This window comes from Drosophila miranda (assembly GCF_003369915.1).
Source record: "Drosophila miranda strain MSH22 chromosome Y unlocalized genomic scaffold, D.miranda_PacBio2.1 Contig_Y2_pilon, whole genome shotgun sequence".
Lineage (NCBI taxonomy): Eukaryota > Metazoa > Arthropoda > Insecta > Diptera > Drosophilidae > Drosophila > Drosophila miranda.
In genome coordinates this window covers 5,076,328-5,104,162 of record NW_022881614.1, presented here as the reverse complement: position 1 = coordinate 5,104,162, position 27,835 = coordinate 5,076,328, and the positions used below count along the sequence as shown (strand labels likewise).

Here is a 27,835-nt window from a genome sequence, read left to right as displayed (position 1 = left end):
ACGCAGAATCATAGATAATGACTATATCTATCAGATTGCTGAATCTGGATCAGATCGGATCATTTTTGTAGCCAAAAGCAAGAAATCAATTTGCACTGGCTACGCAGCACCCGACGTCACGCTCAGACTGATTTTCTGTCTCTCTCGCACGCACTCTTTGTCGTGTGGTTCAATATTAGCGGCGTCTGCCGCAGGAGAGCCATACTGACTTAGTATCGGGTATAACTGTAGAGTTGCGGTGTACGCAGCAACTCACAACGTTCCCCCTCGTTTATTTTTATTTTTCTCTTTCATTTCATTTCACTTTTTCTTTCTTTCTTTGGCGGCTAATCAAGAATAGACACGTTCCGTGTGTATTGGTGTGTGTGTGTATTTTTATATACAAAATATTTCCCAATTTCTTTTTATACCCGATACTCAAAATGAGTATTGGGGTATATTAGATTTGTGGTAAAAGTGGATGTGTGTAACGTCCAGAAGGAATCGTTTCCGACCCCATAAAGTATATATATTCTTGATCAGCATCAATAGCCGAGTCGATTGAGCCCTGTCTGTCTGTCCGTCTGTCCGTCCGTCCGTCCGTCCGTCCGTCCGTCCGTCCGTCCCCTTCAGCGCCTAGTGCTCAAAGACTATAAGAGCTAGAGCAACGATGTTTTGGATCCAGACTTCTGTGATATGTCACTGCTACAAAAATATTTCAAAACTTCGCCCCGCCCACTTCCGCCCCCGCAAAGGACGAAAATCTGTGGCATCCACATTTTTAAAGATACGATAAAACCAAAAACGCAGAATCGGTGAGGATGACCATATCTTCTACAGTGCAAAATCTGAACCAGATCGTACAATGATTATAGCCAGAATCAAGAAAACAATTTCATTATTTCTCGCTCTGTCTCTCTCTAACACACAGGTTTCATGGTCGGCTTTGCCAATTGCAAAATATGAGTTCAAGGATCTCAGAACCTATAAGAGCCAGAGCAACCAAATTTGGTATCCACACTCCTGTGATATCGGACCTTGACCGTTTCGCGTCTAAGTTTCGCCACACCCCCTTCCGCCCCCGCAAAGGACGAAAATCTGGGGCATCCACAAATCTCAGAGACTATAAAAGCTAGAGCAACCAAATTTGGTATCCACACTCCTAATATATCGGACCGAGACGAGTTTGTTTCAAAATTTTGCCACACCCCCTTCCGCCCCCGCAAAGGATGAAAATCTGGGGATATTCACAAATCTCAGAGACTATTAAGGCTAGAGTTACCAAATTTGGTATCCGCACTCCTGTGAGATCTCACTATAAAACGTATATCTCAGAATTTCGCCCCACCCCCTTCCGCCCCCACAAAAGACGAAAATCTGTTGCATCCACAATATTTCACATTCGAGAAAACTAAAAACGCAGAATCATAGATAATGACCATATCTATCAGATTGCTGAATCTGGATCAGATCGGATCATTTTTGTAGCCAAAAGCAAGAAATCAATTTGCAGTGGCCACGCAGCGCCCGACGTCACGCTCAGACTGATTTTCTGTCTCTCTCGCACGCACTCTTTGTCGTGTCGTTCAATATTAGCGGCGTCTGCCGGAGGAGAGCCATACTGACTAAGTATCGGGTATAACTGTAGAGTTGCGGTGTCCGCAGCAACTCACAACGTTCCCCATCGTTTTTAGTACATTTTAGCACATGTATTAGCACAAAATTTACCATGTGCATTCCTCCTGTGCTATTGTTTATATTCTTTTGAAACGATAACAAGCCATAGGAGAGAATGTTGAGATAGAGAGAGAGAGAGCGGAAATATCTATGAAGCAGTGAGTGCCGGACACTCTCTCTCTCTCTGACAATCGCTCTCCCATTCACTAAGGCCCTACGCACGTTTTCGGTTTTTGGGAAACGCAGCGTAGGAGAACGGAGGGTCTCCCTCCCCCCCACACCACACCACACCACACCCCACACAATGGAATATTTCCGATTACGAAAATCATGGACTGTGTTCTGAGTGGGGCTCTCTGTGCGTGGGTGTGTGTGCGGCGGGGTCATTCCGAAGGGGATTCTAGCTTTGAGCTAAATCACCTTTTGCCCATTACGAAAGAGTGAAAGATGACGGGGCTAACGCAACAGTCGTCGGCGTCTTCCCTCTCTCTCTCTCTCTCTCTCTCTTCTCTCTCTCTCTCTCTCTCTCTCTCTCTCTCTCTCTCTCTCTCTCTCTCTCTCTCTCTCTCTCTCTCTCTCTCTCTCTCTCTCTCTCTCTCTCTCTCTCTCTCTCTCTCTCTCTCTCTCTCTCTTTCTCTCACCAGCCGTCCCAGTCGGGCGCACGCTACTCGGTTCGAGCGGGGAGGCGGTGGCGGTGGCGGAGGGGGGTGTCAAAAAATGCGTGTGCGTTCCAATTTGGGTTACAATTCGTGTTCGCTGCCTGACGTTGAATGCCGCTGCCCTACTTTCTGAGATACAGTACTAGGGAGGAGGGACTGCTGCAGTCGTAGTTGTAGGCCCATAAATTAGATTTTTGTTTGTTTGGGTTCTGTTCACGGAATTTATGGCAGTCTGCCACAAGATGCGGCCACAGCGATAACATGCGATAACAACTGACACCGATAGGTCCGTCACGCAGTCCGCATTCCGGAACTCTGGCTTCCCTCAGCTCCGCCTTCTTTCAGTTTCTTGATCGGCAGAAATTTCGGGCTGTCTTTTGTGTGTGTGATGTGTGGCACAGTCATTTGGGTTAATTGACAGATTCGGGTCAATGTTTAGTTTGCATTTCTATTCCAATGGACAAATAAATGCTTTTGGGAGTTGGTCAGTAAAGTGGCATTTATGAAGAAATGTTGTCTCCTCTTCTGCCATTTCTCCATGGGGGGGAATGGGGAAATCCAATACTCTAGGAAGGAAAGTGTAGAAGAAAAATTTCCACTTCGAAGTCATTTACTCGTAATACGATACACACCCCATGCGAAAGACGATTCGAATCGACTTCTCCTCTAATTGATTCGAGTCTTTAATTGAAACTGAAATTTCCACCAATTGGTGGACTCTTCATAGAGCGAGTAAAGTTTTTCCAGCTTTCCACAAGGTGTTGCTGGGGATGCTTGCATCTAGGAGAACGGAGCGTGGGCGCTGCCTCACGCTGAGTGCGCGAGTGTGGGGCACAATTTATGGCTAATGATGTTGATGGTTGATGGTTGTTGTTGCTGGGGTGCCGTCTGACCCACTTTCCGACCCACGCACTATCTAACACCCTTTCCCCCTCCCCTCAAAGCAAAAGCTTTGATAAGTTTTCAATGTACACATACCTGAAGCGAAAGAGAATTAAAAATAGTAATTAATCAAAGGTTTTCTTGAATGAATTTATTATGGAAATACATACTATATAGTAATGGAACCCCCGTTCAAAGGTCGTCAACGTCCCCCAATAAAAAAAACTGCATTTCCCCCCTCTATGTCCAGCAGTTCTCGAAATCTGTTGGAGTATCCGTCTATGACTCATTTTCACCTGGACTTTTTGACATTGCGTGACTCTTGCGGGTCAAGGGTTAGAATCACGCAATGGACCAACTAAATATGGAAATTTAGCTCATAAAATGATTTTGATGAGCTCATCCTCCATTTGATGATTTATCCCATTTTCAAATTAATTGGCAAAAAAAAGAATAATCAAATAATTGCAAATTATAAAGATTTGAATAACTTATGGCAGATATTTATATATTTTTTTTCTTGCAGTTAATTGAGCGTTCGATTGGTGTCAATGTCAGAGAATTTAATTAGAATTAAAACAGAAAAAATATATGGTTTTTCAATTGAAAATCATTGGAAAGTATATGCTGTACATATATCGTGATTGGATCGGGCTACGGCGCTCTATAATCAGCCATTCACTTCAATCACAGTCACAAATTGACGCAAGAAATGATCGTCGAGAGATATTTTGCATTTGGGGATCAATCAAGGCAGTAGCATGGCCAGCAGCCATGAGCCAAAGGACCAGGCCTTTCCCCACTTTTCTCTCCCTCTCTCTCTGTCTGCATTTTCCCATTTTCCAGCTGCGTTTTCAAGTTCAACAATTGGCAGACAATGGGAAATTTATGTAAAATCAGCTAGATGCTGCTGCTGGGATTCAGGGAAAATTGCCAGCAATCAGCAGTACATAAATCAAAATAAAATTGTATTCCATCTCTGGCCACCGCGTTGCACCGCGAGCAACGTCAACATGCCACGAAAAAGGGGGGCAAAGAAAAAGTAGAAAATCATGCTCCAGCAGCAGCCAATAACAACTTTCACCCGCCCCAGCAAGAGAGACAGCCAGAGAGAAAGAGAGACCGCAAGACGAAAGAAAGTGAGACAACTTTATTGCTTTTATAGAAGCCCGAAGCCCCGAAGTGAAGAAGAAAGTCAAGAAACAGAATACCGAACGAACGGTGTCTGGCGGTGGCGGAAACTCGTTTTTTCCGAACCGAAGAAAGTTGTCGGAGTCGTCCGAGTCGCAGTGGAGTCAAGAATGCTGCACTAATTGGCGGCCAGGGTGGGAGAGAACATCTTAGAGACACAGACAGACCGAGAGAGAAAGATGAGATGGCACTATAAGTGTGTTAGTTGGTCTCTGCGGAGATCGAGATCCCTAACAAGACCTTGGTTTTTGGGTGGCTTATCTAACGGAAAGTATTCCTCCCAGAGAAGGAGAGAGGGAGATAGATAATATGTCATAAAAGCTATAGTTGCATGGGGAGTTCTATACAGATCCCCTCTCTCTATTCTTTAACCGAATAAAAACCCTTAAAAGATCTTTGTTTTAAGAACTTGTATCCAACTTTTCTCTCTCTTTCTGAATGCCTTTTTTATACCCGATACTCAAAATGAGTATTGGGGTATATTAGATTTGTGGTAAAAGTGGATGTGTGTAACGTCCAGAAGGAATCGTTTCCGACCCCATAAAGTATATATATTCTTGATCAGCATCAATAGCCGAGTCGATTGAGCCCTGTCTGTCTGTCCGTCTGTCTGTCCGTCCGTCCGTCCGTCCGTCCGTCCGTCCGTCTGTCCGTCCCCTTTAGCGCCTAGTGCTCAAAGACTATAAGAGCTAGAGCAACGATGTTTTGGATCCAGATTTCTGTGATATGTCACTGCTACAAAAATATTTCAAAACTTCGCCCCGCCCACTTCCGCCACCACAATGGACGAAAATCTGTGGCATCCACATTTTTAAAGATACGATAAAACCAAAAACGCAGAATCGTAGAGGATGACTATATGTTCTAGAATGTAAGATCTCAACCAGATCGTGTAATTATTATAGCCAGAATCAAGAAAACAATTTTATGTTTTCTCGTTCTGTCTCTCTCTAACACACAGGTTTCATGGTCGGTTTTGCCAATTGCAAAATATGAGTTCAAGGATCTCAGAACCTATAAGAGCCAGAGCAACCAAATTTGGTATCCATACTCCTGTGATATCGGACCTTGACCGTTTCGTGTCCAAATTTCGCCACACCCCCTTCCGCCCCCGCAAAGGACGAAAATCTGGGGCATCCACAAATCTCAGAGACTATTAAGGCTAGAGTAACCAAATTTGGTATCCGCACTTCTGTTAGATCTCACTATAAAACGTTTATCTCAAAATTTCGCCCCACCCCCTTCCGCCCCCACAAAGAACGAAAATCTGTTGCATCCACAATATTGAGGATACGAGAAAACTAAAAACGCAGAATCATAGATAATGATCATATATATCAGATTGCTGAATCTGGATCAGATCAAATCATTTTTATAGCCAATAGGAACAAATCAATTTGCAGTGGCTACACAGCGCCCGACGTCACGCTCAGACTGATTTTCTGTCTCTCTCGCACGCACTCTTTGTCGTGTGGTTCAATATTAGCGGCGTCTGCCGCAGGAGAGCCATACTGACTTAGTATCGGGTATAACTGTAGAGTTGCGGTGTACGCAGCAACTCACAACGTTCCCCCTCGTTTATTTTTATTTTTCTCTTTCATTTCATTTCACTTTTTCTTTCTTTCTTTGGCGGCTAATTAAGAATAGACACGTTCCGTGTGTATTGGTGTGTGTGTGTATTTTTATATACAAAATATTTCCCAATTTCTTTTTATACCCGATACTCAAAATGAGTATTGGGGTATATTAGATTTGTGGTAAAAGTGGATGTGTGTAACGTCCAGAAGGAATCGTTTCCCATAAAGTATATATATTCTTGATCAGCATCAATAGACGAGTCGATTGAGCCCTGTCTGTCTGTCCGTCTGTCCGTCCGTCCGTCCGTCCGTCCGTCCGTCCGTCCGTCCGTCCCCTTCAGCGCCTAGTGCTCAAAGACTATAAGAGCTAGAGCAACGATGTTTTGGATCCAGACTTCTGTGATATGTCACTGCTACAAAAATATTTCAAAACTTCGCCCCGCCCACTTCCGCCCCCACAAAGGACGAAAATCTGTGGCATCCACATTTTTAAAGATACGATAAAACCAAAAACGCAGAATCGGTGAGGATGACCATATAATGATTATAGCCAGAATCAAGAAAACAATTTCATTCTTTCTCGCTCTGTCTCTCTCTAACACACAGGTTTCATGGTCGGCTTTGCCAATTGCAAAATATGAGTTCAAGGATCTCAGAACCTATAAGAGCCAGAGCAACCAAATTTGGTATCCACACTCCTGTGATATCGGACCTTGACCGTTTCGTTTCCAAATTTCGCCACACCCTCTTCCGCCCCCGCAAAGGACGAAAATCTGGGGCATCCACAAATCTCAGAGACTATAAAAGCTAGAGCAACCAAATTTGGTATCCACACTCCTAATATATCGGACCGAGACGAGTTTGTTTCAAAATTTCGCCACACCCCCTTCCGCCCCCGCAAAGGATGAAAATCTGGGGATATTCACAAATCTCAGAGACTATTAAGGCTAGAGTAACCAAATTTGGTATCCGCACTCCTGTGAGATCTCACTATAAAACTTATATCTCAGAATTTCGCCCCACCCCCTTCCGCCCCACAAAAGACGAAAATCTGTTGCATCCACAATATTGCACATTCGAGAAAACTAAAAACGCAGAATCATAGATATCGACCATATCTATCAGATTGCTGAATCTGGATCAGATCGGATCATTTTTGTAGCCAAAAGCAAGAAATCAATTTTCAGTGGCTACGCAGCGCCCGACGTCACGCTCAGACTGATTTTCTGTCTCTATCGCACGCACTCTTTGTCGTGTGGTTCAATATTAGCGGCGTCTGCCGCAGGAGAGCCATACTGACTTAGTATCGGGTATAACTGTAGAGTTGCGGTGTCCGCAGCAACTCACAACGTTCCACCTCGTTGCTGTTTACATACACGGCAGTTCTTCCAAATCAGAGTTCAATCGCATACAAAAATTGTGGATTCCAGATGCTAAAATATGACCCTTGCTAATGGAATCCGTACCACTCAATGACTTCATTTAGTTCAAACACAAAAACCTGCCCTATCCCGCATCATGGCCAACACCGGAGGCCCGAAACAGCCAAGGCGGAAGCTACTAGCGAGCGTAGTTGGCTCAACGCTAATGTACGCTGCACCAATATGGGTTGATGCAATGAAGCATAAAACATATGCCCGAGAATGCAACGCAGTCCAGAGGCTGTGTGCCCTGAGGGTGTGTTGCGCATTCAGAACGGTATCCCAAGACGCCGCACTTGTGGTAGCAGGAATGATTCCCATCCATCTGCTGGCAAGAGAAGCCGCAGGAATCAGGGCACAGCGAACCCTGGGGACTACGGACCAGGACACCAGAGGTGCCTTAAGGCAGCGCACAATCCTGCAATGGAAAGATTCGTGGGATAACAGCAGCAAAGGGCGATGGACCCATAGGCTAATCCCAGACCTGAAGAGTTGGCTGAACCGTAGCCATGGACAAGTGGAGTATCACCTGACACAACTGCTGACAGGACACGGTTGCTTTAAAGCCTACCTGCATAGGTTTAAGCACGAGGACGACCCCTTCTGCGTGGTCTGCGCAGGGGTCATCGAAGACGCAGAGCACTGCTTCTTCGAATGTCCAAGATTTCTGCAAGAACGAGAGGATCTAAGCAACAAGCTTGGAAGAATGCCAGCGGTGTCAAACCTGGCAGAATGCCTGCTGGAGTCGGAAGGAAACTGGGCCTCGATTAGATTCATGGCCGTAACTATGGCTACCAAACTGCGTCGCGAAGAAAGAGCACGCAATGCAAGGAGATAAAGGATAAAGGAGATTATCAAGAGAAGAGCCCTACGGGCATCTCCCCCCGGCGAAGTAATATCTCGCGACAGTACCGCCGGGATCCGGGATAGTTGTGGTTGGTTTTAGAGCGGTTAGAGTCCCTCACTTCGGCTTCGGCTGAGTCGGCATGAAGCTTTCCTGTAGTCACACAACAAAAAAAAAAAAAAACACATGCATACGTATGTAAGTTAACACCCTAAGAGTTCAATACTCTTATATCCAATTAAAACAGGAAAAAGTATAAAAATTCTTGCCCAATAGTTTATTACCCAATTATAAAAACAATGCGCAAGAATGCATACACACATGCATACGTATGTAAGTTAACACCCTTAGAGTTCAATACTCTTATTTTCAATTAAAACAGGAAAAAATATAAAAATTCTTGCCCAATAGTTTATTACCCAATTATAATAACAATGCGCAAGAATTCTGTCACAATTTACACAAAAAGTAAAAACCATTTCCTGCCTAAAACAAGAACCGAAACATTGTATTTCTGGACGTGCTTATGCGCTCCACTTCAAGTCAGCACTTCACGAGAAACCATCGCCCCCACCCCGTCTTCGACGTCGCGACTGCGATAATGTCGACAATGCATTTCTGATGACTCCGCTGTTCTTCACCCCCAACATCGACCAGCAACATTGACTTCCTATTGCCGGTCAATAACTGCAACTCCGCTGTCGCCACTGACGCCGCCGCCTACAATAATTCTGAAGACCCCAACAATTTGGCCTCTGCCGAAGTTCTTCTGCCGCGTTCATCGATAGGTTTCTTTAAGAACTATAATTCTAGATTTAAGCAGTCACATTCTGATATTCAATAAAAGCACTTCGCTAAAGTGAACAGAATCAAAATAATCTTTTATTTTGTCCTTCGAATAAGGATAAAATTAACTGGCGCCCGAGGAGGGACCTGACTAGTGAACAACACAGCAAAAAGTTTAGTACGTTCGCGAAAACTGCAAAAACTTGCAGCCGTCGGTCTCAATAATAATTACCGGTGTGACTCACAATATTTCGTAATATTGTCCGGTATAACCCATCGGTGACTCCAATTCCTGAAAGTTCCGTACTCAGGAAAACCAACCAAAAAGGAGCGAAGTCCAGGAACCTCAGTAAGGTGATACCATCATAAAAGGGACCAATTCCGGATCGCCCGTTGGAGGAGCCACATCCAACATGTTAAGGTAAGTAAAACAAAAACAAAACTACGAAAACCAAAAAACATTTTTTTCAAGTGAAAATAAAATAAAGTGAAGGAAAAAATTCACAAAAGTGAAACAATTAAAAAAAAAAAAAATTTTCCGCGCGATACAAATAATTATAAAACGGGAAACAAAAACCCCAAAAGGAAAAAGAAAATAAAAACCCAAACCTAAGAAAGCTAAAACAAACAAAATACCTATTCACATATTTCAAAAACCATATTCATATCTTACAAATACTTAATACTTGCACATAATGGCAAATCCTAAAGAGGTGGAACGTTGTGAGTTGCTGCGGACACCGCAACTCTACAGTTATACCCGATACTAAGTCAGTATGGCTCTCTCCGGCAGACGCCGCTAATATTGAACGACACGACAAAGAGGGCGTGCGAGAGAGACAGAAAATCAGTCTGAGCGTGACGTCGGGGGCTGCGTAGCCACTGCAAATTGATTTGTTCCTTTTGGCTACAAAAATGATCCGATCTGATCCAGATTCAGCAATCTGATAGATATGGTCATTATCTATGATTCTGCGTTTTTAGTTTTCTCGAATGTGCAATATTGTGGATGCAACAGATTTTCGTTCTTTGTGGTGGCGGAAGGGGGTGGGGCGAATTTCTGAGATATACGTTTTGTAGTGAGATCTAACAGAAGTGCGGATACCAAATTTGGTTACTCTAGCCTTAATAGTCTCTGAGATTTGTTGATGCCCCAGATTTTCGTCTTTTGCGGGGGCGGAAGGGGGTGTGGCGAAATTTGGACACGAAACGGTCAAGGTCCGATATCACAGGATTGTGGATACCAAATTTGGTTGCTCTGGCTCTTATAGGTTCTGAGATCCTTGAACTCATATTTTGCAATTGACAAAACCGACCATGAAACCTGTGTGTTAGAGAGAGACAGAGCGAGAAAGAATGAAATTGTTTTCTTGATTCTGGCTATAATCATTATTCGATCTGGTTCAGATTTTGCACTGTAGAGGATATGGTCATCCTCACCGATTCTGCGTTTTTGGTTTTATCGTATCTTTAAAAATGTGGATGCCACAGATTTTCGTCCTTTGTGGGGGCGGAAGTGGGCGGGGCGAAGTTTTGAAATATTTTTGTAGCAGTGACATATCACAGAAGTCTGGATCCAAAACATCGTTGCTCTAGCTCTTATAGTCTTTGAGCACTAGGCGCTGAAGGGGACGGACGGACGGACGGACGGACGGACGGACGGACAGACGGACAGACAGACAGGGCTCAATCGACTTGGCTATTGATGCTGATCAAGAATATATATACTTTATGGGGTCGGAAACGATTCCTTCTGGACGTTACACACATCCACTTTTACCACAAATCTAATATACCCCAATACTCATTTTGAGTATCGGGAATAAAAATTCAGAGTAGTCATCGACTACAGGAAACTAAATTTAGTTACTGTTGCCGATAAATATCCCATTCCAAATATAAACGAGGGGGAACGTTGTGAGTTGCTGCGGACACCGCAACTCTACAGTTATACCCGATACTAAGTCAGTATGGCTCTCCTCCGGCAAACGCCGCTAATATTAAACGACACGACAAAGAGTGCGTGCGAGAGAGACAGAAAATCAGTCTGAGCGTGACGTCGGGCGCTGCGTAGCCACTGAAAATTGATTTCTTGCTTCTGCCTACAAAAATGATCCGATCTGATCCAGATTCAGCAATCTGATAGATATGGTCATTATCTATGATTCTGCGTTTTTAGTTTTCTCGAATGTGCAATATTGTGGATGCAACAGATTTTCGTCTTTTGTGGGGGCGGAAGGGGGTGGGGCGAAATTCTGAGATATACGTTTTATAGTGAGATCTAACAGAAGTGCGGATACCAAATTTGGTTACTCTAGCCTTAATAGTCTCTGAGATTTGTGGATGCCCCAGATTTTCGTCCTTTGCGGGGGCGGAAGGGGGTGTGGCGAAATTTGGACACGAAACGGTCTCGGTCCGATATCACAGGAGTGTGGATACCAAATTTGGTTGCTCTGGCTCTTATAGGTTCTGAGATCCTTGAACTCATATTTTGCAATTGACAAAACCGACCATGAAACCTGTGTGTTAGAGAGAGACAGAGCGAGAAAGAATGAAATTGTTTTCTTGATTCTGGCTATAATCATTATTCGATCTGGTTCAGATTTTGGACTGTAGAGGATATGGTCATCCTCACCGATTCTGCGTTTTTGGTTTTATCGTATCTTTAAAAATGTGGATGCCACAGATTTTCGTCCTTTGTGGGGGCGGAAGTGGGCGGGGCGAAGTTTTGAAATATTTTTGTAGCAGTGACATATCACAGAAGTCTGGATCCAAAACATCGTTGCTCTAGCTCTTATAGTCTTTGAGCACTAGGCGCTGAAGGGGACGGACGGACGGACGGACAGACGGACAGACAGATAGGGCTCAATCGACTCGGCTATTGATGCTGATCAAGAATATATATACTTTATGGGGTCGGAAACGATTCCTTCTGGACGTTACACACATCCACTTTTACCACAAATCTAATATACCCCAATACTCATTTTGAGTATCGGGTATAAAAATTCAGAGTAGTCATCGACTACAGGAAACTAAATTTAGTTACTGTTGCCGATAAATATCCCATTCCAAATATAAACGAGGGGGAACGTTGTGAGTTGCTGCGGACACCGCAACTCTACAGTTATACCCGATACTAAGTCAGTATGGCTCTCCTCCGGCAGACGCCGCTAATATTAAACGACACGACAAAGAGTGCGTGCGAGAGAGACAGAAAATCAGTCTGAGCGGGACGTCGGGCGCTGCGTAGCCACTGCAAATTGATTTGTTCCTTTTGGGTATAAAAATGATCTGATCTGATTCAGATTCACCAATCTGATAGATATGATCATTATCTATGATTCTGCGTTTTTAGTTTTCTTGTATCGTCAATATTATGGATGCAACAGTTTTTCGTCTTTTGTGGGGGCGGAAGGGGATGGGGCGAAATTTTGAGATATACGTTTTATAGTGAGATCTAACAGGAGTGCGGATACTAAATTTTGTTTACTCTAGCGTTAATAGTCTCTGAGATTTGTGGATGCCCCAGATTTACGTCCTTTGCGGGGGCGGAAAGGAGTGTGGCGAAATTTTGACATAAAACGGTCAAGGTCCGATATCACAGGAGTGTGGATACCAAATTTGGTTGCTCTAGCTCTTATGGGTTCTGAGATCGTTGAACTCATATTTTGCAATTGGAAAAACCGACCATGAAACCTGTGTGTTAGAGAGAGACAGAGCGAGAAAAAATGAAATTGTTTTCTTGATTCTGGCTATAATAATTATACGATCTGGTTCAGATTTTGCACTCTAGAAGATATAGTCATCCTCTATGATTCTGCGTTTTTAGTTTTCTCGTATCTTTGAATTTGAGAATGCCACAGATTTTCGCCCTTTGTGGGGGCGGAAGTGGGCGGGGCAAAGTTTTGAAATACTCTTGTAGCAGTGACATATCACAGAAGTCTGGATCCAAAACATCGTTGCTCTCGCTCTTATAGTCTTTGAGCACTAGGCGCTGAAGGGGACGGACAGACGGACGGACGGACAGACGGACAGACAGACATGGCTCAATCGACTCGGCTATTGATGCTGATCAAGAATATATATACTTTATGGGGTCGGAAACGATTCCTTCTGGACGTTACACACATCCATTTTCCCCACAAATCTAATATACCCCAATACTCATTTTGAGTATCGGGTATAAAAATGAAGTTTTAGCACAACTAGGAAACAACAAGTTATTTTCAGTACTAGATCTTAAAAGTGGTTTCCATCAAATTCTATTAAAACGAGGGGGAACGTTATGAGTTGCTGCGGACACCGCAACTCTACAGTTATACCCGATACTAAGTCAGTATGGCTCTCCTCCGGCAGACGCCGCTAATATTAAACGACACGACAAAGAGTGCGTGCGAGAGAGACAGAAAATCAGTCTGAGCGTGACGTCGGGTGCTGCGTAGCCAGTGCAAATTGATTTGTTCCTTTTGGCTATAAAAATGATCTGATCTGATCCAGATTCAGCAATCTGATATATATGATCATTATCTATGGTTCTCCGTTTTTAGATTTCTCGTATCCTCAATATTGTGGATGCAACAGATTTTCGTCCTTTGTGGGGGCGGTAGGGAGAGGGGCGAAATGTTGAGATATACGTTTTATAGTGAGATCTAACAGGAGTGCGGATACCAAATTTGGTTACTCTAGCCTTAATAGTCTCTGAGATTTGTGAATATCCCCAAATTTTTATCCTTTGCATGGGCGGAAGGGGGTGTGGCGAAATTTTGAAACAAACTCGTCTCGGTCCGATATATTAGGAGTGTGGATACCAAATTTGGTTGCTCTAGCTTTTATAGTCTCTGAGATCTAGGCGCTAATGTTTTACTCTAAGCAAAGCCGTTTATGCTACGTGTGTGTTAGAGAGAGACAGGGCGAGAAAAAATTAAATTGTTTTCTTGATTCTGGCGATAATAATTATACGATCTGGTTCAGATTTTGCACTCTAGAAGATATAGTCATCTTCTACGATTTTGCGTTTTTAGTTTTATCGTATCGTCGAAATTGTGGATGCCACAGATTTTCGCCCTTTGTGGGGGCGGAAGTGGGCGGGGCAAAGTTTTGAAATATTCTTGTAGCAGTGACATGTCACAGAAGTCTGGATCCAAAACATCGTTGCTCTCGCTCTTATAGTCTTTGAGCACTAGGCGCTGAAGGGGACGGACAGACGGACAGACGGACGGACGGACAGACGGACAGACAGACATGGCTCAATCGACTCGGCTGTTGATGCTGCGTCCTTTTGGACGTTACACACATCCACTTTTACCACAAATCTAATATACCCCAATACTCATTTTGAGTATCGGGTATAAAAATCAGATATCGAAAAAACTGCATTCTCCATCAACAACGGTAAATACAAATTCACACGTCTCCCCTTTGGACTAAAAAATGCACCGGCAATATTCCAACGCACCCTTGACGATATCCTACGACCACATATTGGTGAAATCTGCTATATTTATATTGACGACATAATTATTTTTGGGAAAGATGAAAAAACACATGCTAACAATCTCGCGACCATATTCGATACCCTTGAACAAGCCAATATTAAATGCCAACTCGACAAATGCGAGTTCTTTAAAAATAAAGTAGAATTTTTAGGATTTATTATTTCCGATAGAGGCATAGAAACCAATCCTGCAAAGGTGGAAGCCATTTCCAAGTATCCTTGTCCGAAAACATTAAAGGATCTCAGATCCTTCCTAGGATTGTCCGGTTACTATAGAAGATTCATAAAGGACTATGCAATGCTAGCCAAACCACTTACCTCATTATTAAGAGGGGAAGATGGTCGCGTATCTAAAAACAATTCGAGCAAAAAAATCATTCACCTTGACCCAGAGGCAATTGAAGCTTTCAAAAAACTCAAGAACACCCTCATTTCGACAGAAGTCATTTTACAATACCCAGATTTCAATAAAGAGTTTCAACTCACAACAGATGCCTCAAATTTCGCATTAGGAGCAGTTCTTGCTCAAAAATACAAACCAATATCCTTCATTTCCCGAACCCTTTCGAAAGCCGAAGAAAATTATGCAGCAAACGAAAAAGAAATGCTAGCAATAATATGGTCATTGAAGTCTTTGAGAAATTATCTCTATGGGGGAGCAAAGGTAAAAATTTACACCGACCATCAACCTTTAACCCATTCCATGAGCGATTGGAATGGAAACGTGAGAATAAAACGATGGAGAACATTTTTGGAAGAGTACGACTATCAGCTAATCTACAAACCAGGAAAAGCCAATGTAGTAGCTGACTCTTTGTCCAGAATCAAGGAGATAAACTCCATCACGACACAACATAGTAGCCAAAGTTCCTCCGAAAGGTTAATTCATAGTATGGAAATACCAATAAATGCTTTTAAAAACCAAATCTTTATTATTCCAGGAAACGAAAATAATTACAAATTTAGTATACCATTTTCAACATTTCATCGACATTAAATTACACAAAACACATTCACCGAAGCTGATTTATTACAAATATTAAAAAAATACCTTAACCCCTCCGTTATTAATGGAATTCAAACAACCGAACATATTATGGGACAAATCCAAAAAATATACCCATCAAATTTCTTCCAATACAAAGTTAGATTCACACAAAGTAGAGTAGAAGATCTAAGTAACGAAAGCCAACAAGAAGAAGAGATCTTAAAAGTTCACAACAGGGCCCACAGGAATGCCGTAGAAAATTAAAAACAACTCATCGAAAAATTCTATTTTCCAAAAATGAAACAGAAAATTTCCACTATAGTAAAGCAGTGTCAGATTTGTAAGGAAGTAAAATACGACAGACACCCCACTAATCCCGAAATCGTGGAAACACCAATACCACAATATCCAGGTCACACTATTCACATTGATATTTATTCCACAGAAAGAAATTTAGTTTTGACAGAAATAGACAAATTTTACAAATTAGCCCAAGAAAGAATCATCAAATCCAAATCCATCGAAGATATAAAACCATCCCTGCATGATATTCTGTTTTATTTCGGCGTACCAAAAAATGTAGTAATTGACAATGAAAAATCCTTAAATTCAGCTTCCATAACGTTTATGATGAAAGACCAATTGGGAATTCAGATATTTACAGCTCCACCCTACAAAAGCTCAGTAAATGGACAGGTAGAAAGATTCCATTCCACCCTCTCAGAAATAAAGCACATTTCAAGAATTACTGAATCAGGCCATTTACGAGTACAATTTCTCGATACACTCAGTAACCAACAGAAAACCGTTAGAAGTATTCTTTGGTAGAAACGTAACAACAAATCCTGACCAATACGAAATAAGCCGACAAAATAATATTGACAAACAGGACTCGGATTTGAAAAATCACAAGGGGGAACGTTTTGAGTTGCTGCGTACACCGCAACTCTACAGTTATACCCGATACTAAGTCAGTATGGCTCTCCTGCGGCAGACGCCGCTAATATTGAACCACACGACAAAGAGTGCGTGCGAGAGAGACAGAAAATCAGTCTGAGCGTGACGTCGGGCGCTGCGTGGCCACTGCAAATTGATTTCTTGCTTTTGGCTACAAAAATGATCCGATCTGATCCAGATTCAGCAATCTGATAGATATAGTCATTATCTATAATTCTGCGTTTTTAGTTTTCTCGAATGTGCAATATTGTGGATGCAACAGATTTTCGTCTTTTGTGGGGGCGGAAGGGGGTGGGTCGAAATTCTGAGATATACGTTTTATAGTGAGATATAACAGAAGTGCGGATACCAAATTTGGTTACTCTAGCCTTAATAGTCTCTGAGATTTGTGGATGCCCCAGATTTTCGTCTTTTGCGGGGGCGGAAGGGGGTGTGGCGAAATTTGGACACGAAAAGGTCAAGGTCCGATATCACAGGATTGTGGATACCAAATTTGGTTGCTCTGGCTCTTATAGGTTCTGAGATCCTTGAACTCATATTTTGCAATTGACAAAACCGACCATGAAACCTGTGTGTTAGAGAGAGACAGAGCGAGAAAGAATGAAATTGTTTTCTTGATTCTGGCTATAATCATTATTCGATCTGGTTCAGATTTTGCACTGTAGAGGATATGGTCATCCTCACCGATTCTGCGTTTTTAGTTTTCTCGTATCTTTGAATTTGAGAATGCCACAGATTTTCGCCCTTTGTGGGAGCGGAAGTGGGCGGGGCAAAGTTTTGAAATACTCTTGTAGCAGTGACATATCACAGAAGTCTGGATCCAAAACATCGTTGCTCTCGCTCTTATAGTCTTTGAGCACTAGGCGCTGAAGGTGACGGACAGACGGACAGACGGACGGACGGACAGACGGACAGACAGACATGGCTCAATCGACTCGGCTATTGATGCTGATCAAGAATATATATACTTTATGGGGTCGGAAACGATTCCTTCTGGACGTTACACACATCCATTAATATTAAACGACACGACAAGGAGTGCGTGCGAGAGAGACAGAAAATCAGTCTGAGCGTGACGTCGGGTGCTGCGTAGCCAGTGCAAATTGATTTGGTCATCCTCACCGATTCTGCGTTTTTAGTTTTCTCGTATCTTTGAATTTGAGAATGCCACAGATTTTCGCCCTTTGTGGGGGCGGAAGTGGGCGGGGCAAAGTTTTGAAATACTCTTGTAGCAGTGACATATCACAGAAGTCTGGATCCAAAACATCGTTGCTCTCGCTCTTATAGTCTTTGAGCACTAGGCGCTGAAGGGGACGGACAGACGGACAGACGGACGGACGGACAGACGGACAGACAGACATGGCTCAATCGACTCGGCTATTGATGCTGATCAAGAATATATATACTTTATGGGGTCGGAAACGATTCCTTCTGGACGTTACACACATCCATTAATATTAAACGACACGACAAGGAGTGCGTGCGAGAGAGACAGAAAATCAGTCTGAGCGTGACGTCGGGTGCTGCGTAGCCAGTGCAAATTGATTTGTTCCTTTTGGCTATAAAAATGATCTGATCTGATCCAGATTCAGCAATCTGATATATATGATCATTATCTATGGTTCTCCGTTTTTAGATTTCTCGTATCCTCAATATTGTGGATGCAACAGATTTTCGTCTTTTGTGGGGGCGGTAGGGAGAGGGGCGAAATGTTGAGATATACGTTTTATAGTGAGATCTAACAGGAGTGCGGATACCAAATTTGGTTACTCTAGCCTTAATAGTCTCTGAGATTTGTGAATATCCCCAAATTTTTATCCTTTGCATGGGCGGAAGGGGGTGTGGCGAAATTTTGAAACAAACTCGTCTCGGTCCGATATATTAGGAGTGTGGATACCAAATTTGGTTGCTCTAGCTTTTATAGTCTCTGAGATCTAGGCGCTAATGTTTTACTCTAAGCAAAGCCGTTTATGCTACGTGTGTGTTAGAGAAAGACAGGGCGAGAATAAATTAAATTGTTTTCTTGATTCTGGCTATAATAATTATACGATCTGGTTCAGATTTTGCACTCTAGAAGATATAGTCATCTTCTACGATTCTGCGTTTTTAGTTTTATCGTATCGTCGAAATTGTGGATGCCACAGATTTTCGCCCTTTGTGGGGGCGGAAGTGGGCGGGGCAAAAATTTGAAATATTCTTGTAGCAGTGACATGTCACAGAAGTCTGGATCCAAAACATCGTTGCTCTCGCTCTTATAGTCTTTGAGCACTAGGCGCTGAAGGGGACGGACAGACGGACAGACAGACATGGCTCAATCGACTCAGCTATTGATGCTGCGTCCTTTTGGACGTTACACACATCCACTTTTACCACAAATCTAATATACCCCAATACTCATTTTGAGTATCGGGTATAAAAATCAGATATCGAAAAAACTGCCATTTCCAAGTATCCTTGTCCGAAAACATTAAAGGATCTCAGATCCTTCCTAGGATTGTCCGGTTACTATAGAAGATTCATAAAGGACTATGCAATGCTAGCCAAACCACTTACCTCATTATTAAGAGGGGAAGATGGTCGCGTATCTAAAAACAATTCGAGCAAAAAAATCATTCACCTTGACCCAGAGGCAATTGAAGCTTTCAAAAAACTCAAGAACACCCTCATTTCGACAGAAGTCATTTTACAATACCCAGATTTCAATAAAGAGTTTCAACTCACAACAGATGCCTCAAATTTCGCATTAGGAGCAGTTCTTGCTCAAAATGACAAACCAATATCCTTCATTTCCCGAACCCTTTCGAAAGCCGAAGAAAATTATGCAGCAAACGAAAAAGAAATGCTAGCAATAATATGGTCATTGAAGTCTTTGAGAAATTATCTCTATGGGGGAGCAAAGGTAAAAATTTACACCGACCATCAACCTTTAACCCATTCCATGAGCGATTGGAATGGAAACGCGAGAATAAAACGATGGAGAACATTTTTGGAAGAGTACGACTATCAGCTAATCTACAAACCAGGAAAAGCCAATGTAGTAGCTGACTCTTTGTCCAGAATCAAGGAGATAAACTCCATCACGACACAACATAGTAGCCAAAGTTCCTCCGAAAGGTTAATTCATAGTATGGAAATACCAATAAATGCTTTTAAAAACCAAATCTTTATTATTCCAGGAAACGAAAATAATTACAAATTTAGTATACCATTTCCAACATTTCATCGACATTAAATTACACAAAACACATTCACCGAAGCTGATTTATTACAAATATTAAAAAAATACCTTAACCCCTCCGTTATTAATGGAATTCAAACAACCGAACATATTATGGGACAAATCCAAAAAATATACCCATCAAATTTCTTCCAATACAAAGTTAGATTCACACAAAGTAGAGTAGAAGATCTAAGTAACGAAAGCCAACAAGAAGAAGAGATCTTAAAAGTTCACAACAGGGCCCACAGGAATGCCGTAGAAAATTAAAAACAACTCATCGAAAAATTCTATTTTCCAAAAATGAAACAGAAAATTTCCACTATAGTAAAGCAGTGTCAGATTTGTAAGGAAGTAAAATACGACAGACACCCCACTAATCCCGAAATCGTGGAAACAGCAATACCACAATATCCAGGTCACACTATTCACATTGATATTTATTCCACAGAAAGAAATTTAGTTTTGACAGAAATAGACAAATTTTACAAATTAGCCCAAGGAAGAATCATCAAATCCAAATCCATCGAAGATATAAAACCATCCCTGCATGATATTCTGTTTTATTTCGGCGTACCAAAAAATGTAGTAATTGACAATGAAAAATCCTTAAATTCAGCTTCCATAACGTTTATGATGAAAGACCAATTGGGAATTCAGATATTTACAGCTCCACCCTACAAAAGCTCAGTAAATGGACAGGTAGAAAGATTTCATTCCACCCTCTCAGAAATAAAGCACATTTCAAGAATTACTGAATCAGGCCATTTACGAGTACAATTTCTCGATACACTCAGTAACCAACAGAAAACCGTTAGAAGTATTCTTTGGTAGAAACGTAACAACAAATCCTGACCAATACGAAATAAGCCGACAAAATAATATTGACAAACAGGACTCGGATTTGAAAAATCACAACAAGAACGAGGGGGGACGTTGTGAGTTGCTGCGTACACCGCAACTCTACAGTTATACCCGATACTAAGTCAGTATGGCTCTCCTGCGGCAGACGCCGCTAATATTGAACCACACGACAAAGAGTGCGTGCGAGAGAGACAGAAAATCAGTCTGAGCGTGACGTCGGGCGCTGCGTGGCCACTGCAAATTGATTTCTTGCTTTTGGCTACAAAAATGATCCGATCTGATCCAGATTCAGCAATCTGATAGATATAGTCATTATCTATGATTCTGCGTTTTTAGTTTTCTCGAATGTGCAATATTGTGGATGCAACAGATTTTCGTCTTTTGTGGGGGCGGAAGGGGGTGGGGCGAAATTCTGAGATATACGTTTTGTAGTGAGATCTAACAGAAGTGCGGATACCAAATTTGGTTACTGTAGCTTTAATAGTCTCTGAGATTTGTGGATGCCCCAGATTTTCGTCCTTTGCGGGGGCGGAAGGGGGTGTGGCGAAATTTGGACACGAAACGGTCAAGGTCCGATATCACAGGAGTGTGGATACCAAATTTGGTTGCTCTGGCTCTTATAGGTTCTGAGATCCTTGAACTCATATTTTGCAATTGACAAAACCGACCATGAAACCTGTGTGTTAGAGAGAGACAGAGCGAGAAAGAATGAAATTGTTTTCTTGATTCTGGCTATAATCATTATACGATCTGGTTCAGATTTTGCACTGTAGAAGATATGGTCATCCTCACCGATTCTGCGTTTTTGGTTTTATCGTATCTTTAAAAATGTGGACGCCACAGATTTTCGTCCTTTGTGGGGGCGGAAGTGGGCGGGGCGAAGTTTTGAAATATTTTTGTAGCAGTGACATATCACAGAAGTCTGGATCCAACACATCGTTGCTCTAGCTCTTATAGTCTTTGAGCACTAGGCGCTGAAGGGGACGGACGGACGGACGGACGGACGGACGGACAGACGGACGGACGGACGGACGGACGGACGGACAGACGGACAGACAGACAGGGCTCAATCGACTCGGCTATTGATGCTGATCAAGAATATATATACTTTATGGGGTCGGAAACGATTCCTTCTGGACGTTACACACATCCACTTTTACCACAAATCTAATATACCCCAATACTCATTTTGAGTATCGGGTATAAAAAACGAGGGGGAACGTTGTGAGTTGCTGCGGACACCGCAACTCTACGGTTATACCCGATACTAAGTCAGTATGGCTCTCCTCCGGCAGACGCCGCTAATATTAAACGACACGACAAAGAGTGCGTGCGAGAGAGACAGAAAATCAGTCTGAGCGTGACGTCGGGCGCTGCGTAGCCACTGCAAATTGATTTGTTCCTATTGGCTATAAAAATGATCTGATCTGATCCAGATTCAGCAATCTGATAGATATGGTCATTATCTATGATTCTGCGTTTTTAGTTTTCTCGAATGTGCAATATTGTGGATGCAACAGATTTTCGTCCTTTGTGTGGGCGGAAGGGGGTTGGGCGAAATTTTGAGATACACGTTTTATAGTAAGATCTAACAGGAGTGCGGATACCAAATTTGGTTACTCTAGCCTTAATAGTCTCTGAGATTTTTGAATATCCCCAGATTTTCGTCCTTTGCGGGGGCGGAAGGGGTGTGGCGAAATTTTGAAACAAACTCGTCTCGGTCCGATATATTAGGAGTGTGGATACCAAATTTGGTTGCTCTAGCTTTTGTAGTCTCTGAGATCTAGGCGCTAATGTTTTACTCTAAGCAAAGCCGCCTATGCTACGTGTGTGTTAGAGTGAGACAGGGCGAGAAAAAATGAAATTGTTTTCTTGATGCTGGCTATAATAATTATACGATCTGGTTGAGATCTTACATTCTAAAACATATAGTCATCCTCTACGATTCTGCGTTTTTTGGTTTTATCGTATCTTTAAAAATGTGGATGCCACAGATTTTCGTCCTTTGTGGGGGCGGAAGTGGGCGGGGCGAAGTTTTGAAATATTTTTGTAGCAGTGACATATCACAGAAGTCTGGATCCAAAACATCGTTGCTCTAGCTCTTATAGTCTTTGAGCACTAGGCGCTGAAGGGGACGGACAGACGGACAGACGGACGGACGGACGGACGGACAGTCGGACAGACAGACATGGCTCAATCGACTCGGCTATTGATGCTGATCAAGATATATATACTTTATGGGGTCGGAAACGATTCCTTCTGGACGTTACACACATCCACTTTTACCACAAATCTAATATACCCCAATACTCATTTTGAGTATCGGGTATAAAAAAGACAATTAATTCAGCAACGAAATAGCCATTAGTCTACAAATTCAAACCCGACTTATTAAAGAAGAACTAATCAATGTAAAATATGCAATACAATGGGCAAAAATAAATATAGTAAACACATTCCTTCTTAACGAAAACGAAATAGAGACAATTAAAGAAAACTTTAAGGAAATACTAACCCCACTCAATTCAATAGAAGAAATGCTTGAGTTTGCAGACGTCTCAATTTTATATAATAACGAGGGGGAACGTTGTGAGTTGCTGCGGACACCGCAACTCTACGGTTATACCCGCGAGAGAGACAGAAAATCAGTCTGAGCGTCACGTCGGGCGCTGCGTAGCATCTGCAAATTGTTTTGTTCCTATTGGCTATAAAAATTATCTGATCTGGTCCAGATTCAGCAATCTGATAGATATGGTCGTTATCTATGATTCTGCGTTTTTATTTTTCTCGAATGTGCAATATTGTGGATGCAACAGATTTTCGTCCTTTGTGGGGCGAAATTCTGAGATATACGTTTTACAGTGAGATATAACAGAAGTGCGGATACCAAATTTGGTTACTCTAGCCTTAATAGTCTCTGAGATTTGTGGATGCCCCAGATTTTCGTCCTTTGCGGGGGCGGAAGGGGGTGTGGCGAAATTTGGACACGAAACGGGCAAGGTCCGATATCACAGGAGTGTGGATACCAAATTTGGTTGCTCTGGCTCTTATAGGTTCTGAGATCCTTGAACTCATATTTTGCAATTGGCAAAACCGACCATGAAACCTGTGTGTTAGAGAGAGACAGAGCGAGAAAGAATGAAATTGTTTTCTTGATTCTGGCTATAATAATTATACGATCTGGTTGAGATCTTACATTCTAAAACATATAGTCATCCTCTACGATTCTGCGTTTTTGGTTTTATCGTATCTTTAAAAATGTGGATGCCACAGATTATCGTCCTTTGTGGGGGCGGAAGTGGGCGGGGCGAAGTTTTGAAATATTTGTGTAGCAGTGACATATCACAGAAGTCTGGATACAAAACATCGTTGCTCTAGCTCTTACAGTCTTTGAGCACTAGGCGCTGAAGGGGACGGACAGACGGACAGACGTACGGACGGACAGACGGACAGACAGACATGGCTCAATCGACTCGGCTATTGATACTGATCAAGAATATATATACTTTATGGGGTCGGAAACGATTCCTTCTGGACGTTACACACATCCACTTTTACCACAAATCTAATATACCCCAATACTCATTTTGAGTATCGGGTATAAAAACACATTACTCTATATTATTAAGATCCCTAAGTTAGAAAAAGAAACCTATAAAGATATCATTATTCGACCGGTCGTCCGAAAAAACCTCATTGTTAATTTACCTTTCCAAGAAATATCTATTAATAAATTGAACACTTCCGGAATTAAAAAACCATGTAAAGACTACAATAACGTACAAATTTGCAAAACAAATAATGTAATCAACTTAAACCACGATAACTGTATTAGTAGATTATTGATAGGGAAAGATTCCTCGTGTAACTACAGCAATGCAGAACACATCGAACCTATAGAAGAAATAGATTCCGACTCACTCCTCCTAAATAACTTCAACGGAACAATAAAATGGCAAAACGGCTATGAAAAACTAAGGGGCACGTACTTACTAAAGTACTGGAACGATACAATAAACATTAACGAAAAGAAATTTACAAACATTCACAAAACTATAACCAAACCACAAACTCCAATGGTACAAGTAGGCCCATTGCAAGAAAAACGCATAAAAATACTTTCTCTCAAAGCACTCGATGAACTTCACATCAACAATACGAAACACTTAAACTTTCTTCAAACTCACTTCCCAATAAATAGTATGACTCTTATTACGCTATTTACAATTGCAATAATACTGATCATAATATCACATGTGTGTCGAAAACCACAAAAAGTGATACTCAACATTCCTCCAGAAATACCAGACATCAAAATCAAAACCGATACAAAGATACCAACAAACACAAACCAAAATCTTGAATTTAATAACATACCATATTTCTAAAAATTAATTTGAGGACAAATGAAATAAGAGGGGAAGAGTTAACACCCTAAGAGTTCAATACTCTTATTTCCAATTAAAACAGGAAAGGGTATAAAAATTCTTGCCCAATAGTTTATTACCCAATTGTAATAACAATGCGCAAGAATTATGTCACAATTTACACAAAAAGTAAAAACCATTTCCTGCCTAAAACAAGAACCGAAACATTGTATTTCTGGAAGTGCTTATGCGCTCCACTTCAAGTCAGCACTTCACGAGAAACCATCGCCCCCACCCCGTCTTCGACGTCGCGACTGCGATAATGTCGATAATGAACAGAATCAAAATAATCTTTTATTTTGTCCTTCGAATAAGGATAAAATTAACTTGTATAAGGTGGGTAATTGCACGAGTGTGAGGCGAAGTGCAAGCAAAAACTTGTCAACTGGCGTTATCGTTCTGGTTTTATCGTTCACACAAATACTACGAATACCCCCCGAGTACCCCCGACTATATTTTGTTTAAATTATTTGCCATTGTATAACTCGGCCGCTCTGCCGCTGCCGTTCCACCTTTATTTGTTGCTTGTTGCTGTCCTTGAGCTTTAGGATCGGGGCAGCCAGCCAGCCAGCACACAAAGCACGGCACGGCTCGGCACAAATTATGTTATAGAAAAATATCGAGCAGCAACCCCCTCCAAGAAAGTTGGACAAAAGAAATGCAAACAAGCTCGCATCGCAGCAGCAAACCAAACAACCCGTATCTCCAGAAACGAAACGAAATGAAGCGAAATAGAACAGTTGTTCAAAGAGCACGCACGCACACACACACATGTTGCTGTTGTTGCTGTCTCGGATTGCAGTTAGCAGCAGCCACAGCAGCCGTCTTTTTCAGGGGCTGCCTAAGGTCGTGTACTAGAGCTTGTCATAATTTTCGCACAGGCACGTAGCGGGAGAGACAGAGATAGAGACATGCATGTGCACATCGACAGCGGCTCGGTTCAGTTTGTCCTTGCGGTACATTTTGTTGCTGGCCTGGATCACAAGGATGCATGCCCTAGTTTTGGTTTGACCTAATTGGAGGCAATTTCGAAGGCCCCAAGAAAAACTATCAATGAACCCAATTTTCGATGAACAGTGCACCTGTAGGGGGTCTAAATATTTCATTGAATTTCTTAAAGGTACGAAAATATGTACATATGTATAATAGTTCCAGATATTTTAGCAGACAAGCAAAATGTAGCCTTTGGCGCCCACAGTAGATGGTTTTTCAAAAGATGTTCTCACTTTTCCAACTTAAATATGTCTATCCTTCGACATTGTACTGGTCAACACCTTTAAATCCTGCCCCTGACCTAGCCTTAACCCAGCCTCAGCCCCGTCGAAAGGCAGCTCTATTCCTCCTCCTCCGAGATGACCCTCTCCCGGGCCAACGCTTGGAAACTGTGTCACACACACAGTCGCAGACACAGAGGCAGCGCCTGGCCTGCATCGATTTCAGATTCTGTTTGTTTGCTGTCCTTGAACTCCCACGCAACCGCACAATTTGGGTCGAAATGCATATGCAAATGCAATCTTGTTACCCCTGACCTCTGTCTGTCCCTGTCCCAGTCCCGAGAGGAGCTGACCCGACCTGACCTGGTTTCCCCGGGCAGTGCTGCATTTGGCACGAGGTCAGTTCCACAGCAACCGAAGGCTGCCACGAAACGAAGACCCAGACCGGGTGACGGTGGGGGGGGGGGGGGGGGAAGAAAGGGGCGAAAAACGAGTATAAAGAGGCGGAAGATGGAAAAGATGGAGAAGAATTCCTTCGCCTCGACCCGCCTTTCTCCGTCGCTTCAGTTGCGTTTCTCGTTCGCTGCGGGGAGGCCCTAAATATAGAACAACTTGAGGTAGGTTCGAAATCGAGCTGCGCTGCAGTCCCTCTTCAGCTCCCGGGCTGCAGCAACAGCAGCAGCAACAGCAACAGCCACTAAAACCCGCCCTTATACTCCCGTAGCTCCCATCCGTAGGACATGGCTCTGCCGGTGTCTGTGTCTGTCTGTGTGTGTGTGTGTGTGTTTATTGGTTCGTGTTTGTGTGTGTGTGTGTGTGTGTTCCATGACGCTGCTCATAAACCGAACAACAATGCACATGCACATGAACATGCCTCCTCCTCCTCTCTGTTTTGAGTGTATCCGTGTGTTGATTGCCCCCCTCCTCCCCCTCTCCGACAAACGAAAACTGACTTTGAAGACTCTCCCCACCATCCCATCCACCTCTCGTCCACTCATCAAGACGAAACAGAGAGAGAAGGAGAAGGAGAAAGGGAGAGAGATGAGGAATCACAAGAAATACCATAAAAAAAATGCCTCATAAAATGCTTTTCGTGTAATAAAATATAATTAGTGCAATGTACTGCACAGATGGGCGTGGTTGGTGGCTCTCGACAAAAGAAAACAGAAAACAATCCCTGCTTGTAGATAGATGAAAAAGGAAATAAAAAACCCTGACAACAATTTGTGGAATTCGCCTGCACGAACCGAAATATTCGCAAAAAATACCATATAGTAGTATATGAATATAGGAATGAATAGGAATATTTTATTAAGAAAACAAAAATTAACTGGGATACCAAAGAATTCAGAGACAATTTCTAGTATTTTCCCAAAATATTCAAATATTTTGTTGGTTTTTAAAAGTTCCACTTCTTTATCCATCCATCACAAATTTTGACTTAATAACGGACTAAAATATTCTTAAAAAATACAAACTTAGTTTTGGCAAAAAGTTTTCAATTTTGAAAATGGTATTTCTAGTATTTTTCTCATATTTTTATCATTTTTCTTACAGAAAATTTCTTTATCAATTTTTTTTATAAAAACTCTAGGATTTTTTGGTATTTTTGTTGTAAAATTTCGGTATATTTGGTATTAAATTCTCTCATTATT

The 27,835-nt window shown here is 42.2% G+C and overlaps 1 pseudogene; it reads right to left on the bottom strand.

The window, feature by feature from the left end:
* LOC117192330 overlaps positions 1-27,835 on the bottom strand; it is a 122,240-nt pseudogene that overhangs the window by 84,291 nt on the left and 10,114 nt on the right.